The sequence below is a fragment of the Ranitomeya imitator genome, chromosome 10 (assembly GCF_032444005.1).
Source record: "Ranitomeya imitator isolate aRanImi1 chromosome 10, aRanImi1.pri, whole genome shotgun sequence".
Lineage (NCBI taxonomy): Eukaryota > Metazoa > Chordata > Amphibia > Anura > Dendrobatidae > Ranitomeya > Ranitomeya imitator.
The window spans coordinates 102,140,621-102,161,006 of record NC_091291.1 but is presented as its reverse complement, the minus strand read 5'-3'; the positions used below and the strand labels follow the sequence as shown (position 1 = coordinate 102,161,006).

General features: G+C 41.1%; 1 long non-coding RNA gene across 2 annotated transcripts; it reads left to right on the top strand.

The window, feature by feature from the left end:
- The first annotated feature begins 1,291 nt into the window (after positions 1–1,291).
- Positions 1,292–19,819, top strand: LOC138651351 (uncharacterized). Of its 2 annotated transcripts, none has more exons than XR_011315472.1 (3): positions 1,292–1,439; positions 9,843–9,912; positions 19,058–19,819. It is a non-coding gene; the product is annotated as an uncharacterized lncRNA (long non-coding RNA). The 2 variants fall into 2 exon arrangements; XR_011315471.1 differs by lacking the exon at positions 1,292–1,439 and adding an exon at positions 9,000–9,059.
- Positions 19,820–20,386: the final 567 nt, after the last annotated feature.

Below are 20,386 nucleotides of genomic sequence, written 5' to 3'. Positions count from 1 at the left end.
CCTGTTACATTATTATTATGTCTTCTGATAGAAGTAAATTTAATATTGTATTATTTTTACTTTACTATATGCTGTAGAGGATCATTGTAATTTGGGCATTATATGTTTTTGCATCTCTTAATACAGATGTTACACTGGAGCACAATATGTTATATTGGCACATACATACATCACTATATGTGGTGCACTGGCATTCTATGTTATTCTGCAGCAATAAACCTTGCTAAGTATTAGGCATTATATATTATAATGGAGCTACTGTATATATTGAATATTTAATATTACTATGCTAATATACTGAATAGTATTACTATAATAAATCTTAATAATATAATAATATTATATTATTTAATACTCTATTTATCCAATATTACTATACTGATATATGTAATATATTAATATAATATATTTTAATAATATCAGTATTATTTTATACTATATTTAACTAATATTACTATACTAATAAACTGAAAAATATTACTATAATATGACATAGTTTAATAGTATAATATAATAATATTAGTATTATTTTATGCTATATTTAACCAATATAACTATAATAATATATTTAATGTTACTATACCCAGCATTGTTAGATGTGCTGTATATTGGGGCTTTATATGTTGCACAGTGGTAATATATGCTCATGTTATACTGCATCCTCAGGTTGCTGCATGCTGCACAGCAGTTGTATGTGTTATACTTGGAACATGCATTATATCATACACTTTTGCATTATATAAATTATTGCATTATCTACTGCTGAATATATCAGTAGAAAACCCTCTGTTAGTCCATCCCAACACAATTCTGATAGATCTTATTCTTTTCTCCCAATCTTCTGACATTGGAGATGTATCTGGGTCACTTCAGCCCCTGGTCCCAGACATTGCATTGCAGGGGATTACACTGGGAGACTGGGGTGGAAGCTGCACGCGCCTGACACACTTCAAATTCCCCGCCAGCCCCCCTGCCTCCCCCTGGGACCCCCCACTGCCCATCCTCCAGCTTACACGCTTCACAATCCAAACTTTTTCCATAGCAGCTTTTTTTTGTTCTCTTTTTAAATAAACCCATTTTGGCTTGGCTGCTCCATCTGTTCTAGATGGGACAAAGGAGATCGGTTGTATATATCTATGATTATATGATGGGGGGTCCATAGATGCTCAGGGAGGGGGAGGGGGATCAGATGGATTGGACAAGGACATGTTCTACACCTACTGAAGAAAAGCCTGTTCCCTATAATGTCTAGGTCGTGTGGACAGAAAGCAGAGTATTTGGAGGATGATGAGGGTTTCCTAGTGCTCCTGTATCCATCAATATTTCCTATCTTTCCCCCTTTTCTCTTCTAGGCTCTGGAACTTCAGGCATCAGATATGAGGAGGACATCTCAGCTCGGCCAAACCAGCAGGGGAAAGCCTGGGACCCCCCAATACCAGGTAGGGGCACAGTGAATTATCTCATAGTGATCTCTACAGTGGATTATTGGATGCATGGAGTCTGTATGGGTGGGATACACAAATGCAGCATGGAGTGAAGCAAGGGTCTGTGTTTTCAGACCAAAGTATAATGAAAGGACAACATGCAAGAGGTATGGAGGGTTAATTTCTTATAATAAATAATAATTATTATCTCTAATATTACCGATGTCGTTTCAGTGTTTAGTGACTGGTGTTGCTGGAAAGCTGCAGTGATCTGGGAGCAGTGGCTCTGCACGCGCTGCCAGTGAGGCACGAGCCACTGCAGCCCCAGCAGCACGCGCCGGCGGTAATTACCGGCACAGACGGCGCCTCCGCCCGGCGTCCTCCCCTCCAGCCCACAACCGGCTCTGCAGCTTCCACCCTCTGTATACTGTCACCTCATCTACAGCTCGTACTTCTCCCCACAGCCTCCTCCGGCCCTATCCTCCTCCTCCTGGATTCTCCTCTCCACCTTGAATTTTCAGCCTTCATAGAGAATCTTCCTCTTCAGCCCCTCCACTAGTGTCCATGGTGCTTCCTTCCCTCCAGTCTCCTCTTAGATGCTTTTAGCAGCCTTTGCCATGTATTCTCCTCTTCTTCTGCCCTCACCCTATATTCTTCTTTCTAGCCTCCACCATTTGTCTTTCTTTCCAGCCTCTCCATAAACCTTCTTCCTCCTTCTCCATCCACCTTGCATTCTCTCTCCAGCCTGCATCCACTAGCTCTCCTCCTCTCTAGTCTGCATCCACTAGCTCTCCTCCTCTCCAGCCTGCATCCACTAGCTCTCCTCCTCTCCAGCCTGCATCCACTAGCTCTCCTCCTCTCCAGCCTGCATCCACTAGCTCTCCTCCTCTCCAGCCTGCATCCACTAGCTCTCCTCCTCTCTAGTCTCCACCATGTATTCTTATCTCTAACTTCTTTTACCCTCTAGTGTTCATCCTGCTATGAAGCCTCCACCAGTCTCCTCCAGCCTCCACCATGTGTCTTCCTCTACAGCCTCCATTGCATCTTACTATTTCCTATCTCCCCTCTTCGTATCCGATGTAGCCCAGTGTTCCCCACACTCCAGTCCTCCAGCAGGTCATGTCTTCAGGATTCCCACAGTAATGTACAGGTGAGAGACTTCCCGATGCCTTGATGATACTTTCATCACCTATGCGATACTAAGGAAACCCTGAAATCCTGACCTTCTGGGGCTGTGAGGTCTGGAGTTTGGGGAACACTGCTCTCCACCATGTTTTACTGTATGCAGATTTTTCTGCAACCTGAACTTCCTATTGTAAAGTCTCTGTCATTTCCATGCACCATACATTTGCCTCCCTGCATCTCTCTGTTCTGTATCCTGGACCCCACCCTTACTTATGTTGTGCCCTGACTCCTCCACATCTCCACACTATATCCTCCACTTGGTTCACAGGCTCTCTTCTATATTTTCTCCTTTCCAACCTTTCAGCAGGTCTCTTTTCCTGGATCTCCTGCGCTCCAGATCTTGCTTTGCTCTTTGCCTCTCACAGTAGACTGCCTAGCTTATGCTGCCTCTTCTCTCACAGTAGACTGCCTAGCTTATGCTGCCTCTTCTCTCACAGTAGACTGCCTAGCTTATGCTGCCTCTTCTTTCACAGTAGACTGCCTAGCTTATGCTGCCTCTTCTCTCACAGTAGACTGCCTAGCTTATGCTGCCTCTTCTTTCACAGTAGACTGCCTAGCTTATGCTGCCTCTTCTCTCACAGTAGACTGCCTAGCTTATGCTGCCTCTTCTTTCACAGTAGACTGCCTAGCTTATGCTGCCTCTTCTTTCACACCTGACCTTTTCCTCCAGACTCCAGCACTTCCCTCTCCTTACATGCCAGGCTTTGGAGCTTCACTACATCTTCTCCTTCTTTATGATCTATGCAATCTGCTCACTTTCTCCATTACAGCTGTATCATTTGCCCCAAAACTGTATCTCCCAACCTATATCCAGCTACATACATTCCTGACACTTATCCTATACCTGAATCTTACTATTGATGTTTTTACCAAAATTCTGATAACATCTGCTTCCTATTAATTCTCAACCTGTTCCCATAGATTCATAGGGGATCTTTAACATATTGTTATGTTGTCCCAATCTGCACATGGTGTTTTTTTTCTTTTTAACCCTCACCTTCCTACCAGCCTGCTTATCAATATTTATCTCCTTTTTTTGAAACTGACTCTTCCACAATTCTTCCCAAACCACCAGGGACAGTCTATTCAACAAGAACCCTATACATTTCTCAACCTAGGACTATTTGTACTCCCCAATATGACTTTCAATATTCTTTTGCCTTGTAATCTATATTGCTCTTCTTCTCACTTCTCAGTCATGACTTGTTTTATTTCCCCCTAATTTACTCAACCCTTGCACTAAAATTGAGCAAACTAGAGGAAATTAAGGAGCAGATAGATAGATAATAGATAGATAGATAGATAGATAGATAGATAGATAGATGATAGATAGATAATAGATAGATAGATAGATAGATAGATGATAGATAGATACATAGATAGATAGATAGATAATAGATAGATAATAGATAGATAGATGATAAATAATAGGTAGATGATAGATAGATAGATAGATAGATAGATAATAGATAGATAATAGATAGATAGATAGATAATAGAGAGATATGAGATAGATATGAGATAGACAAATAGATAAATAATGGATAGAGAGATAGATAGATAGATACAAACATACATAGATAATTGATAGACAAATAGATAGATATGCAGTGATAGATAGATATGAAATAGATAGATAGATAATAGATAATAGATAATAGATAACAGATAGATAATAGATTGATAGATAGATAGATAGATAGATACATATAAATCCAAAAATCAGAGGCAGCACACCATTGTAGATTAGATTTTGATGGTGTTCAAATTCAATAGCCCATCGTGGCAACGTTTCGGCTCATGTAGAGCCTTTCTTAATCCACATAATGTGTCAAAGCAAGAAGGCTTGAGAAAGGCTCTCCATGGGCCGAAACGTTGCCACGATGGGCTATTGAATTTGAACACCATCAAAATCTAATCTACAATGGTGTGCTGCCTCTGATTTCTATGACAAGGTTTGGTACATGCCTGAGGGGTCTTGCACCCTAATTTTGTTGTTTTTTCTTTGTGCTGCTCTCACTTTTTTGCAACTCTAGATAGATAGATAATAGATAGATAGATAGATAATAGATAGATAATGGATAGAGAGATAGATAATAGATAGATAATGGATAGAGAGATAGATAATAGATAGATAATGGATAGAGAGATAGATAAATAGACATATAGATAATGGAGAGATAGATAATGGATAGAGAGATAGATAGATAATAGATAGATAAAAGATAGATAGATAGATAGATAGATAGATAGATAGATAATGGATAGATAGAGAGATAGATAATAGATAGATAAAAGATAGATAGATAGATAGATAGATAGATAGATAGATAGATAATAGATAGATAGATAGATAGACTTATAGATATGGGATAAAGAGATAGATAGATAGATAGATAGATAGATAGATAGATAGATAGATAATGGATGGATAGATAGATAGATAGATAGATAGATAGACTTATAGATAATGGATAGATATATAGATAGATAGATAGATAGATAGATAGATAGAATATTCTCCTCCACCTTCTTTTTTTTTCTTCTACCATTTTTATTTGCTGGTATGTTCATTTTTCTTTACTATCTTTTTGTGAATTATTGATTTTTTCCCCTAGATCTTATTACTAAACCAAAACCCTCCAGTAATTGCCCACCCCCTCACACCTACACACTAATATAATATCACTCCACACCTATCTGCCACTTTCTTCTGCCATGTATCATGTTTGTCTTCTCATGACTTCAGTACAGAGGTCTCTCTATGTTCTAGCTCCCTGGTCCAGTGCTGGTTATTCCTTCCTTCCTTTTCTCCAGCACACCTTCCATGTATATTGAATTGAGTCTGAGCTGCTTGTGAATATTTGTTACACTTCTTCAAGTCCTTACTGGCCACATAATGAGTCAAAGCAAGAAGGTTTACAAAGAGTCTTCTGGTGACACTCCAACAGATGATGGCTGGTACAAGGTGTCCCCAAATAAGGGTTAATAATCCAGCACCACGTCCTATTCTCAGTCACACCTGATCACCTGTTCTGAATGGATTCTTTGTATGATTTGTATTAACGTCCATTGTATCAATTCTAATTACAGTTTAATTAAAGGGCTCGTGATTCCCTTCAGTCTCAGCCCCCTGGGGTGCACCAGGACAGGGGATGAGTTTCCTGTAATTACAGGGTCATATAGGTATCATTAGTATATTAGGCTGTGTACTGTATTGGGGGAAATAACAGGAAAGTGATAAAACTCTGGATAGTATTTATAACATTTATAATGACTGTAATATACACAAACAGCAATTGCCCAAAGCAAATGTTCTGGGATCCTACAAAACTTCAGCACACAGAGAAGGCAATTGTCATCTTGCCAAAATGAGGACAAACAACCCATGGGTGTGGAGGATTGTGACCCTGGAGCTTGTCTGACTCTCCCCTCCCCCACACCCTGGGAACCTCTGTGCCCCTTCACATCCAGGGCTGCCCCCATACAGTAATACTCTAGTCTCCAAAAAAAAAGGCAATTCAGCGTCCACAGCACACAGAGTACATGGCAGCTACCAGGGGAAAAGGTGTGAAGGAAAGTGTAATACAAGGGATGAGGAAAAGGACACTGATTATAGTGATGTGATATTTGATGTCATCTATCCAGTGTGGCAATAAACACTATCTATTATCTATCTATCTATTATCTATCTATTATCTATCTATCTATCTATCTATCTATCTATCTATCTATCTATCTATCATCTATCTATCTATCTATCTATCTATCATCTATCTATTTATCTATCTATCTATCTATTATCTATCTATCTATCATCTATCTATCTATCTATCTATCTATCTATCTATCTATCTATCTATCATCTATCTATCTATCTATCTATCTATCTATCTATCTATCTATCTATCTATTATCTATCTATTATCTATCTATCATCTATCTATCTATCTATCTATCTATCTATCTATCTATCTATCTATCTATCTATCTATCTATCTATCTATTATCTATCTATCTGTCTATTATCTATCTATCTATCTATCTATCTATCTATCTATCTATCTATCTATTATCTATCTATCTATCTATCTATCTATCTATCTATCTATCTATCTATCTATCTATCAGCTATCTATCTATCTATCTATCTATTATCTATCTATCTATCTATCTATCTATCTATCATCTATCTATCTATCTATCTATTTATCTATCTTTCTTCTCTTCCTTCCTTCCTCTCCCTATCTTTCTTTCATCTATGGTTTACCTTTATAAATCTATCTATCTATCTATCTATCTATCTATCTATCTATCTATCTATCTATCTATCTATCTATCTATCTATCTATCTCATAGCTACATCTATCTATCTACATATCTATCTCTCCATCTATTATCTATCTATCTATTAATTCAAATTCAAATTCAAATGAGCTTTATTGGCAGGACTAAGTACATGTTAGCATTGCCAAAGCATATGGTAAAAATACGGGGGTGGGGGAGGGGGGGCATATAGAGGTCCAGGGAATATCAAATTCCTTTTAGAGGATAGGGGATGTTTCCAGGGTGGGGTATAGGAGTCCATGACATATCGGGCTCTTTAGTCGGGGGATAGGGATATGTCCAGTGTTGGGGTACGGGAGTCCATGACATATCAGGCTCCTCTTAGTCTGTGGCAGGCACTGACATATTCCGCTGCTACGGCCACTGCACTTTCCTCTTCCCCCAGTATTATCGGCAGTTTCTCTTCCTCCTCCTTGGAGGTGAAATCTGGGAGGAGATCAGACAGCCTCTTGAAGTGAGTGTCCCTCACTGCGGAGTATTTGGGGCACCTCAGCAGGAAGTGGGCCTCATCCTCCACGGCCTCCTGGGGGCACTGCTGGCAGAGTCTGTTCTCTCGAGGCTTGTAGTTCTGTCGGTGCCGCCCGGATTCGATGAGTAGGCTGTGGGCGCTCAGTCTGTACCGGCTCAGGATCTGTCGATCTTTGGGGTTTTCTAGTTTCTCTAGATATGGGGCCAGTTTGTACTCCCTCTGTAGATTCCGGTATATTGTCAGTTTCTGGGATTTGTTTATGTCGTTCCTCCAGATGCTGAGATATTCCTCTTTGACTTTGTGTACCATTTTCTGGATTTCACCTTTTGTCAGGCTATGGAGGTTGGTGGCTTGGTCAGACTGGCTTTGGGTACTTTTTCTTGGGAGGCTTCCTGGTGTAGGAAGGCTTTGTGATGGTAGGAGCTGGGACTGCTACTTTGTAGATGAGCCTTGAATGACAGCGCCTTCTTCTTTATTGCGATGTGTAGTGGGAATCTGCCCAGCTCTGCTCGGCAGGCGCTATTTGATGTGCTCCGATGGACTTGGAGAAGATGCTTGCAGAACTCTAGGTGGAATATTTCTGTCGGCCCAGCGTCCCACTTTGACCAGTTTGGGTATGAGACTGGGCCCCAGACCTCACTACCGTATAGAAGAATTGGGGCAATGATGGAGTCAAAAAATTTTAGCCATACGGTTACTGGTGCCTTGAGGTGGTACAGACGCCTTCTGATGGCATAGAAGGCTTTGGATGCCTTGTCTTTTAGTGACTCTATGGCTTGCTTGAAGCTCCCTGACTGGCTGAGTTCTAGGCCCAGGTAGGTGTACCTGTTGGTTTCAGTAAGTGGACGGTTGTCTATCATAAAGGTAGGATTGCCAGTGGGTTTCTGCTTTCTTTTCTGGAACACCATGATATTAGTTTTTTTCTCGTTGATTGGCAGTGCCCATGTGCTGCTGAAGGTCTCTAGGATTTTCAGATGATCTTGGAGGCCTTTCTCAGTTGGTGATAACAGCACGAGGTCATCTGCATACAGCAGAAATTTCAATTATCTATCTATCTATCTATCTATCTATCTATCTATCTATCTATCTATCTATCTATCTATCTATGTATCTATCTATCTATCCATCCCCCATCCCACTTTCTATCTGTTGGCAGACCTATATTTCTGTCTGGCCCCTCTTTCTTGCTGACCCCGGTCTCGCTTGCATTTCGTTCACAGACCCCTCTGGGTCTAATACCCACCATTGTGGAGTATAACTCCCAGCAGATTCCCAGTGGCTCCTCAGCAGCTGGAGGATCAGTTGCTCTTTTCATTAATGTTTAACCCTTATGTGGAGAGCTTAGGTAACGGCAGAGTCCCTGGTGTAATCCCCAGTAATGAGGGCATTGTGTGCAGATGAGATACAGCCCACCCCTGGACCCCTGGACCCCTGGACCTGGCCAGTGTGATGACACGAGAGCTGCACGCGTCAGGACCAGACAGATGGAGGGAAACCAGCCCACCCCAGTGAGGGTCCATCATCCCCCAGTCCTCATCAGTATTAGTGCAGATTGCTCATTATTATTATGGTTTCCCCATAATATTAGGCAGCTCTCCTGGCTGAAGTCTCTTGGTTACTGAACCCCCCATGAGGTAAGACACTATAAGTGACATATTACTGTAGATAGTGTGAATTTATTGAAATGACCAATATTGAGTTGTTGGCTCCACATTTCTTAAGCATTGGCAACACCCTTCATGTTTCTCATCCATTGAGGGTTTTATGTACTGACACACTAAGGTTGGGGGTCTCTAGTTGGGATCCTATTAACTAGTTTTAGGGTTCTAATGTCTTTCTATGTACACCATTTCAATTAAGTTGTAATAAAATCAACCATTGCAAATGACCTTGATTAAGGAACTCTGGTGCCCTATTGTGTAGATACTTCTTATAATAACTTGTGTGTCTCACAGTGATTATAACACATCATGCACATATTTCATACTTCTGTAATAGTAATAGTCCATTGTATTTGTCCATTACTTTTGGTAGGTTTTTAAACCGTCGACTGCTGTACTCAGGGATTGTTTGTGGTCGGTTACCATGGAGCTGTTTAAGAAATGTAAAAAATAATAATAATATATTCCCAGAGTTGTTTTTTAGATGTACTAATAATGTTTTCAAAGGGAAAAATTGCTTCTGTTATTAAAAGAATCTATAGTATCAACCATTCTTCAAACAGCACCCCATATCTCAGCTGCCTTTTGAATGTATTATATGGGGAGGGAGGGGAATATTCTGGCTGTGAAGAGAGACTTTAACATCTATTTGGAAACTGGATTACAGCTTTACATTACTAAGTGCAAGATTCTATTCCTAAATCCATTGTATCTTCTCCATGTCTTCACCAGAACGTTTCATTGATTTCCCCATAGCTTTCCTTTGGATGTCTTTCCCCCTAGGTTTCCTTGTTACCTTTCATCTTTCCAGGAAAAATGTTCACAGGTAAGATTTTACTATTTCTAGTTATTTGGTTTTATGCGGTCAAGTTATACATGAAACTGATACCATCATTTTATTATTCAGACATAGAGCTGTTTTTTTTATGATAAAGTAAATGTGTGTTCCATTGTAAACTGCTATTGTTATGTAATACAAATGTCCATAGGAAATCTTATTTGGCAATGCTCATACCTTTATCATCATTATTATCATTGGCCTTATAGTACTGTGTGTATGTGTTGGTCAAGCTGCAAACAAGTTAATGTCTAGGACTTAATAGTAAAAGTCTTCGAGTAAAACCCTTGTGAGAGTAGTCACCACCAGTCTTCTCTTCTGGTAAACTTCTTCCATCTTCCAAGGTAGATGTTTTCTATTGCCGATCGTTTGGTTTGATGTGTTAACATCTTGGGAATCCATCCTTGTTGTCATCATTACATTCTATATTTTATCATTCAGCTATCTATTGATGTATTATATATGAAGGCTGATATAGGCGGAAGCTTTACAGCAACAATGATAAACAGATATCACTGTAGCTACAAAACTATCAGGTAATGAAGCCACTAATACCTAACTACGAAAACTAACCCACGTGTAGTGCTAAATAATATCCTGATATACTATATGCCATGATGTATCATATCATATAAATACATTTTTACTAACATGTTATATTATAACCTAATATAAATTCACAGTGATAGAACATGATGGATAGATAGATAGATAGATAGATAGATAGATAGATAGATGATAGATAGATGATAGATAATAGATAGATGATAGATAATAGATAATAGATAGATAATAGATGATATATAGATAGATAATAGATAGATGATATATAGATAGATAATAGATAGATAGATAGATAATAGATAGATAGATAGATGATAGATAATAGATAACAGATAGATGATAGATAATAGATAGATAGATAATAGATAGATGATAGATAATAGATAGCTAGCTAGCGACATAATAGATAGATGATAGATAATAGATAGATAGATAATAGATGATAGATAGATGATGGATAATAGATAGATGATAGATAGATAATAGATAGATAATAGATGATAGATAATAGATAGATGATAGATAGATAGATAATAGATAGATAATAGATGATAGATAGATGATATATAATAGATAGATAATAGGTAGATAGATAATAGATAGATAGATGATATATAGATAGATAATAGATAGATAATAGATAGATAGATAGATGATATATACGTAGATAGATAATAGATACATAGATAGATAATAGATAGATAGATGATAGATAGATAATAGATAGATAGATGATAGATAATAGATAACAGATAGATGATAGATAATAGATAGATGATAGATAATAGATAGATAGATAATAGATAGATGATAGATAATAGATAGATAGATAATAGATGATAGATAGATGATGGATAATAGATAGATGATAGATAGATAATAGATAGATAATAGATGATAGATAATAGATAGATGATAGATAGATAATAGATAGATAATAGATGATAGATAGATGATATATAATAGATAGATAATAGGTAGATAGATAATAGATAGATAGATAGATGATATATAGATAGATAATAGATAGATAGATAGATGATATATAGATAGATAATAGATAGATAATAGATAGATAGATGATATATAGATAGATAATAGATAGATAGATGATATATAGATAGATAATAGATAGATAGATGATATATAGATAGATAATAGATAGATAGATAGATAATAGATAGATAGATAGATAATAGATAGATAGATAATAGATAGATAAGACATACCGTATGAGATATATATTAGTTCTCTAAATAACCAGTGGTATAAATCTGCTGTAGATCTAGTAGTGCAGTGCTGTCTCTGGGTAGGTGAGGACCCTGCAGCTTCAGGCTGGGATCTGCTTGCGTTGATCCCTCAGTAATCCCCCGGAGATGAGCTGTCCGCAGCGGATGATGCTCAGGCATGAAGTCCGCACGCGTCTCCCACCTCCACAGATGGCCATGGACACAGCTCACTGTTCAGTACATGATGGCGCTGACATCTTGGTCACGTTACCTTTTCTGAATGAAAGTCTATGTCCTCAGCTATAATGTGACTGGGCTGGAGGCAGGAATAATCTTTACTATGTGATTAGACATTACCTTGTAATTAGACACTAGATATTAGCTAACAGTTACATCTGTCCCAATTGTATGAGATATCACAACTGCTCCAATACTCCCTGATTATTATTATTATTTATTATTATAGCGCCATTTATTCCATGGCGCTTTACATGTGAGGAGGGGTATACATAATAAAAACAGGTACAATAATCTTAAACAATACAAATCACGACTGGTACAGGAGGAGTGAGGACCCTGCCCGCGAGGGCTCACAATCTACAAGGGATGGGTGAGGATACAGTAGGTGAGGATAGAGATGGTCACGCAAAGTGATTGGCACAGTCCTCCCAAACTATATGTATAAAAATAGTACAGAATACATGGATTAAATGAGAGATGAATATAACAAAAATAGATGATCAGATATGAATAGAAGGAGACAAAGTGATAAAAGATAGTAAGAGAGAGCGGGGAGAGTGTGAGGAGATAGAGAGGAAAGAGAGGGATAGAAAGAGGGGTAGAGAGAGGAGTAGAGAGGAGAGAGAGGGATAGAGAGGAGAGAGTGAGAAGTGAGGGGGAAATAGAGGGAGGAGTCAGGGATAGAGAGAAAAGAGAGGGATACTGAGAGGGGTAGAGAGAGGAGAAAGGGAGAGAGAGGAGAGAGTGAGAAGAGAGAGTGAAATAGATAGAAGAGAGAGGAATAGAGAGAGAAAAGAGAGTGATACAGAGAGAGGGGTAGATAGAGGAGAGAGAGGGATACAGAGAGAGAGAGAGAGGGTAGAGAGAGGGATAGAGATGGATACTGAGAAAAGAGAGGGAGACTGAGAGGGGTAGAAAGAAGGATAGTGAGATGAGAGAGAGGGATAGAGAGTGAGAAGAGAGGGAAATAGCGAGAGGAGAGATTGATAGAGAGGTGAGAGGGATGGACAGAGCTAGAAGAGAGAACGCACAGTGAGAAAAGAGAGAGGGGGATAGAGAGGGGCAGAGAAGGGTGAGGGAAAGAGAAAAAGGAGAGAGGGATAGAGAGAAAGCAGAGAGGGATAGAGAGAAAGCAGAGAGGGATAGAGAGAGAGGAGAGAAAGAAAAGACAGGGAAAAAGAGTGAGAAAAGAGAGTGGTAGAGAGAGAAGGATCAAGAGAGGAAAGAGAGTGCTGGTGAGAGAATAGAGGGATGGAAAGAGAATAGAAGGATTGAGAGAGAAGAGAGTGATAGAGAGAACAGAGGGATAGAGATAAGAGAGAGAAATACATTTACATAGAGAAAGGTAAAAGAAACAGTGAGACAGGAGGACATAGAGAACATGGATGGACAAAGAGAGAAAGATGGAGAAGTTGTAAGAAATGGAGACACACAAAGAGCTAACATAGATGGAGGCACATCGAGAAATAGAGAACAACAGATAGAGAGAGGGAAAATCATATGGAGAGAGGGAAATATAATTAGTACAGAAAAAGAGAAAACGAGACAGATACAAAAAGGAGTCATAAAGCCAGCGAAATAGAGAGACATAGAATCAGAGAGGAGAGAGATCACAGGAGATAGAGACACATGATACAGTGGGTGATGCTCTATATCTTCTGCTATGAGAAAATAGAGTTGTTTGGGCCTTAGGCAGATGGTAATGGTGATAAACACATTATATATATATATATGTATATATTATATATATATATATGCAGTTAGGTCCATATATATTTGGACAGAGACAACATTTTTCTAATTTTGGTTATAGACATTACCACAATGAATTTTAAACAAAACAAGTTCAGACTTTCAGCTTTCATTTGAGGGTATCCACATTAAAACTGGATGAAGGGTTTAGGAGTTTCAGCTCCTTAACATGTGCCACCCTGCTTTTAAAGGGACCAAAAGTATTTGGACAGATTCAATAATTTTAAATAAAATGTTCATTTTTAGTACTTGGATGAAAACCCTTTGTTGGCAATGACTGCCTGAAGTCTTGAACTCATGGACATCATCAGACGCTGTGTTTCCTCCTTTTTGATGCTCTGCCAGGCCTTCACTGCGGTGGTTTTCAGTTGCTGTTTGTTTGTGGGCCTTTCTGTCTGAAGTTTAGACTTTAACAAGTGAAATGCTGCTCAATTGGGTTGAGATCAGGTGACTGACTTGGCCATTCAAGAATATTCCACTTCTTTGCTTTAATAAACTCCTGGGTTGCTTTGGCTTTATGTTTTGGGTCATTGTCCATCTGTAGTATGAAACAACGACCAATCAGTTTGGCTGCATTTGGCTGGATCTGAGCACACAGTATGGCGGCTCTGAATACCTCAGAATTCATTCGGCTGCTTCTGTCCTGTGTCAGATCATCAATAAACACTAGTGACCCAGTGCCACTGGCAGCCATGCATGCCCAAGACATCACACTGCCTCCGCCATATTTTACAGATGATGTGGTATGCTTTGGATCATGAGCTGTACCACGCCTTCACCATCCTTTTCTCTTTCCATCATTCTGGTAGAGGTTGATCTTGGTTTCATCTGTCCAAAGAATGTTCTTCCAGATCTGAGCTGGCTTTTTTAGATGTTTTTTAGCAAAGTCCAGTCTAGCCTTTTTATTCTTGATGCTTATGAGTGGCTGCACCGTGCAGTGAACCCTCTGTAGTTACTTTCATGCAGTCTTCTCTTTATGGTAGATGTGGATATTGATACGCCGACCTCCTGGAGAGTGTTGTTCACTTGGTCGGCTGTTGTGAATGGGGTTTCTCTTCACCATGGAGATTATTCTGCGATCATCCACCACTGTTGTCTTCCGTGGGCGCCCAGGTCTTTTTGCATTGATGAGTTCACCAGTGCTTTCTTTCTTTCTCAGGATGGACCAAACTGTAGATTTTGCCACTCCTAATATTGTAGCAATTTCTCGGATGGTTTTTTTTCTGTTTTCGCAGCGTAAGGATGGCTTGTTTCACCTGTATGGAGAGCTCCTCTGACCGCATGTTTACTTCACAGCAAAACCTTCCTAATGCAAGCACCACACCTCAAATCAACTCCAGGCCTTTTATCTGTTTAATTGAGAATGACATAATGAAGGGATTGCCCACACCTATCCATAAAATAGCCTTGGAGTCAATTGTCCAATTACTTTTGGTCCCTTTAAAAACAGGGTGGCACATGTTAAGGAGCTGAAACTCCTAAACCCTTCATCCAATTTTAATGTGGATACCCTCAAATGAAAGTTGAAAGTCTGAACTTCAACTGCATTTGAATTGTTTGGTTTAAAATTCATTGTGGTAATGTCTATAACCAAAATTAGAAAAATGTTGTCTCTGTCCAAATATATATGGACCTAACTGTGTGTATATATATATATATATATATATATATATATATATACAGTCAGTCTGTGAGGTCTGTAAATCAGTTCCTAATAGTAATACAAGGGGCTGCCAATAGTTGTTGTCTATTAATATTCACTAATCGGTGCAAATTTGAGCATTGGGGGTACATAATCACATGACCCTGCTAAATGAGGCCGATGAACCCTGTAGCGTCCTTGTTCCTAACAGAGATGTGTCTGGTTGCCCACCTATGCTCCTCACCGCCCACCTCTCTGCCTCTGGTCTCTTGAGATGACATTTCATCAGTTTTGAGATTAATACTCATCTAATACTTGTTATGTCCTTTAATTGTTTTGTTGTTTGGAGAAACTGGCGCCTGTTCCCCATCTACGGATGTGAGAGCCGTATCTGCTGGATAGTGATGGTGGGAGGGGGCATGATACCGGAGGGGCAGGATACAGGCGGGTGGGGAGGTAGGATTCCGGAGGGGCCAGGATACAGGTGGGTGGGGGGCAGGATACCGGAGGGGCAGGATACAGGCAGATGGGGGGAAGGATACCAGAGGGGCAGGATATCAGAGGGGCAGTATACAGGTGGGTGGGGGGGGGCAGGATACCAGAGGGGCAGGATAACAGAGGGGCAGACTACAGGTGGGTGGGGAGGCAGGATACCGGAGGGGCAGGATACAGGCGGATGGGGGGAAGGATACCAGAGGGGCAGGATACCAGAGGGGCAGTATACAGGCGGGTGGGGAGGCAGGATACCGGAGGAGCAGGATACAGGCAGATGGGGGGGAAGGATACCAGAGGGGCAGGATATAGGCGAGTGGGGAAGCAAAACACCAGAGAGGCAAGATGCAGGTGGGTGGGGAGGCAGGATACCGGAGGTGCAGGATACAGGTGGGTGGGGGAGCAAAACACTGGAGAGGCAAGATGCAGGTGGGTGGGGAGGCAGGATACCAGGGGGCAGGATACAGGCGGGTGGGGGACAGGATACCGGAGGCGCAGGATACAGGTGGATGGGGGGCAGGATACCGGAGGCGCAGGATACAGGTGGGTGGGGAAGCAAAACACCGGAGAGGCAAGATGCAGGTAGGTGGGGAGGCAGGATACCGGAGGGCAGGATACAGGCGGGTGGGGGACAGGATACCGGAGGCGCAGGATACAGGTGAGTGGGGGAGCAGGATACCGGAGGGGCAGGATACAGGTGGGTGGGGGGGCAGGATACCGGGGGGGCAGGATACAGGTGGGTGGGGAGGCAGGATACCAGAGGGGCAGGATACAGGCGAGTGGGGGGGCAGGATACCGGAGGGGCAGGATACAGGCGGGTGGGAGGCAGGATACTGGTGGGGCTTGCGCTGTGCGTTACAATAGTGTATGTAGTGTACCCTGATTCCCCACCTATGCTGCGAAATACATTACCAAAGTTGCCGTTTTCGCCTGTCAATCAGGCTGGTCAGGTCAGGTGGGCGTGGTGACATCGCTGTTTCTTCCCCAGCTTTCCGTTGGTGGCGTAGTGGTGTGCGCATGTCCAAGTGCAGAATCCACTGCGCGCAGGTGAAGAAAAAGCGCGCGATCTGCGCTATTACCCTTGTCATCGGTGGGGGCGGCCATCTTCCTGAGGCTGCGTGTGCGCAGATGGAGTGCTCTGCTGCACGGGGCTTCAGGAAAATGGCCGCGGGATGCCGCGCGTGCGCAGATGGAGATCGCGGCGGCCATTTTCCTGAAGCCGAGATGCAAACTCGGCTTCAGGAAAATGGCCGCCGCGATCTCCATCTGCGCACGCGCGGCATCCCGCGTCCATTTTCCTGAAGCCCTGTGCAGCAGAGCACTCCATCTGTGCACATGCGGCCTCAGGAAGATGGCCACCCCTACCAATGACAAGGGTAATAGTGCAGATCGCGCGCTTTTTCTTCACCTGCGCGCAGTGGATTCTGCACTTGGACATGCGCACACCACTACGCCACCAACGGAAAGCTGGGGAAGAAACAGCGATGTCACCACGCCCACCTGACCTGACCAGCCTGATTGACAGGCGAAAACGGCGACTTTGGTAATGTATTTCGCAGCATAGGTGGGGAATCAGGGTACACTACATACACTATTGTAACGCACAGCACAGGCCCTATTTAACAGTATTTTTATCTCAATCTGAAAAAACGGGGTGACAGGTTCCCTTTAATGTCTGCAGTGCTGCTGTACACACATAGTAGCTGCTGTCCTCTGCTTCAGTGGTGCTGAATCACCTGAGACAAAACCATTTCTTACATATTCACTGTGCAGCTCCTGTCACTGTCATGTCCTAAGCTTCATTTTCATAAAATACACAACTGACTAACTCATATGTGATGGTTAATGGATCTCTGTGCTGGCTGTGTGCTATGATTATGTGCAGTAGATGAGATCTTCTCTCAGTTCTGGTTATGCCAGGTTTATTGTCTCTATTTCATTAATCCCTGATTTATAGATTGCGTTTATTCTTGTACTTTTGCTACTTCGTCCACACTGATATTTCTAGATTTATCTTCTTCCCTGTGAATGATTTTTATAAGCATTTCTATATTTGCACAAATTTCTCAAACCTTTATTGTTTTCTTTATTGCCTCCTCCCTGCATAGTTCTACTCCTTGCACAAGGGAGAAGCTGGAGGCGACACAGACATTCTGCTGCAAGGAATTCTGAAATGACAATGACAGTTACCGTTCTCCATAGAACTTTATGAGCACCAACCGTCATCTCCTATCTCAGTAATGGGAAAATCTGTCTTTACTAAACAAAGATTTTACCCATGAATTGAGAATTTTGAGAATTAATGATCAGTTCACTATCTATCACATATCTATTATCTATCTATTATCTATCTATCTATCTATCACATATCTATTATCTATTATCTATCTATCTATCTATCTATCTATCTATCTATCTATCTATCTATCTATCACATATCTATTATCTATCTATCTATCTACCTATCTATCTATATATCTATATATCTATCATCTATCTATCTATCACATATCTATTATCTATCTGTTATCTATCTATCTATCTATTATCTATCTATCTATCTATCTATCACATATCTATTATCTATCTATCTATCTATCTATCTATCTATCACATATCTATTATCTATCTATCTATCTATCACATATCTATTATCTATCTATCTATCTATCTATCTATCTATCTATCTATCTATCTACTATCTATCTATCTATCTATCTATCTATCTATCTATCTATCTATCTATCTATCTATCTATCTCCATCCATCACCTGTCTAATTTTTCCTATTATATTAATTATTTGTAGGTTATGTATTTGTATATTATATGTAACTTTACGGCAGACTTAAATCTTTTTGTTTTTTGATCCCTGATCCACTTTCTCCTTCTTTATAACCTGCTGTTTCCTTACAATGTTTTATGTTTTTTCCTTACTCTCTTTCTTACAATATGATTTATTTCTTCTCATCACACAGATTGCTGTGAATTTACCGTTTTCTTTTTCCCCCCAACCCCGAATGCAAATTGCACATTTCTGCACGCGTCCCCCTCCTCCAAACTGACAATAAGCAGTAATAATCCCATCCTCTCCCCGTCCCCCGGGACCCCCACCGCTCCCTGGCTTCCCACCATCTATACACGAGTCCAAGTTCCGACTCGTTAAGTTCCTTGTTGTATTAACATTATAACGTTTTCTCTTTTGTCGTCCTGCAGAGAGATCTCGGCGTCTGATCACCATCTGTGCGCGACCCGGCTCTCCCATTGTATTAGGAGGGATGGAGAACACTTTCCCAGGGTGTCAGTGTCAGGGGAGACCACAGGAGAGTGCCGGACCCCAGGATCCGGGGGGTTGTGCTGCTGCGGTGACATTTCCCTAACACTGTAACATCGTAGACTACAAACCCTACAAGTGTGAATGATGACTCTATGTATAATACCGGATTCAGAGGTCTGGGCCAAACATTGCACATGACGGGACGTCGCCTCCACAACTTGCTGCCTTACTTTAATTGCCTTTCCATTCTCTAACATATATTCTCGTTGTCATTAAGTAGAAACCTTATTGATATTTAGGTCTAGTTCATCTCAGAGCTGAGGATTTGTCACAAGTGCATCAATTCTAGATTCAGTTGTCAGATAAACAATCTGCATTCCGAAGGTAAACATTTCACTTTCTCTACTACATTGAAGCAAACTATTAGAAAAAGTAGAGGATTGGTGCGTCTGATGTATGTAGCTCAGAGGACTTGCCAGACGAAATACAATGGTAGATCTCAGATATGAGAAAAGAAATGCAGCCGATCGACGGTTAATGGCGCAAATCGCCTTGTCTTCAAGTGTTCAGATTCTGGGACAAAAGATTCCTATTCACTGACACCAATCACTCCCCCATCTGCATAATACTGGGGTCTGCTCCAAGGCAGAAAGTCCTACAGGCTCCCATAGGACCCAGTGCACCAATGTGGATTATCCCTCTAAATGCCAGGGCCGGACTGGCCATCTGGCAACTCTGGCAAATGCCAGAAGGGACTGTCTGGTCATGGGCCGTCCTGTCTGCTACGTTGTTAACAGAATCGTTGTTCTCAAGACATCCATATTGTTAAGAGTTGTGATGGAGCACAAAGTCGCTGACTCCATCACTTACCCCAGGAGGCCACGGGTCTCATTAGAAATATTGGTCTGGTAGAAAATCTTCCTTTCCTCCATCCAGGGTAATATTAGTAATACATCCTATCTGGTTATTGGTGACGGGGACAACATGGGACTGTGTGATTTCAAATGCCATGGCTGAATTTCAGCCCCAGTCCATACCTGGAGTCAGTGCTAGTTGGGATCTTGCCAGTAATAATGCTATGTAGCACTGGCAGACACAGGAGGGGGACCCTATGCAAAAACAATATATGGGCCCTTTACAGTCCAGCTTCTCATAAGGTACAATGCCACCTGCCTTGGAGGTGATAGCGGCCCCTTTACCTCTTGGGTCCCTGTACGGCTGCACAGGTTGCACCCCTGCTAGGTAGTGACGTTCAGGACTATGGAGAG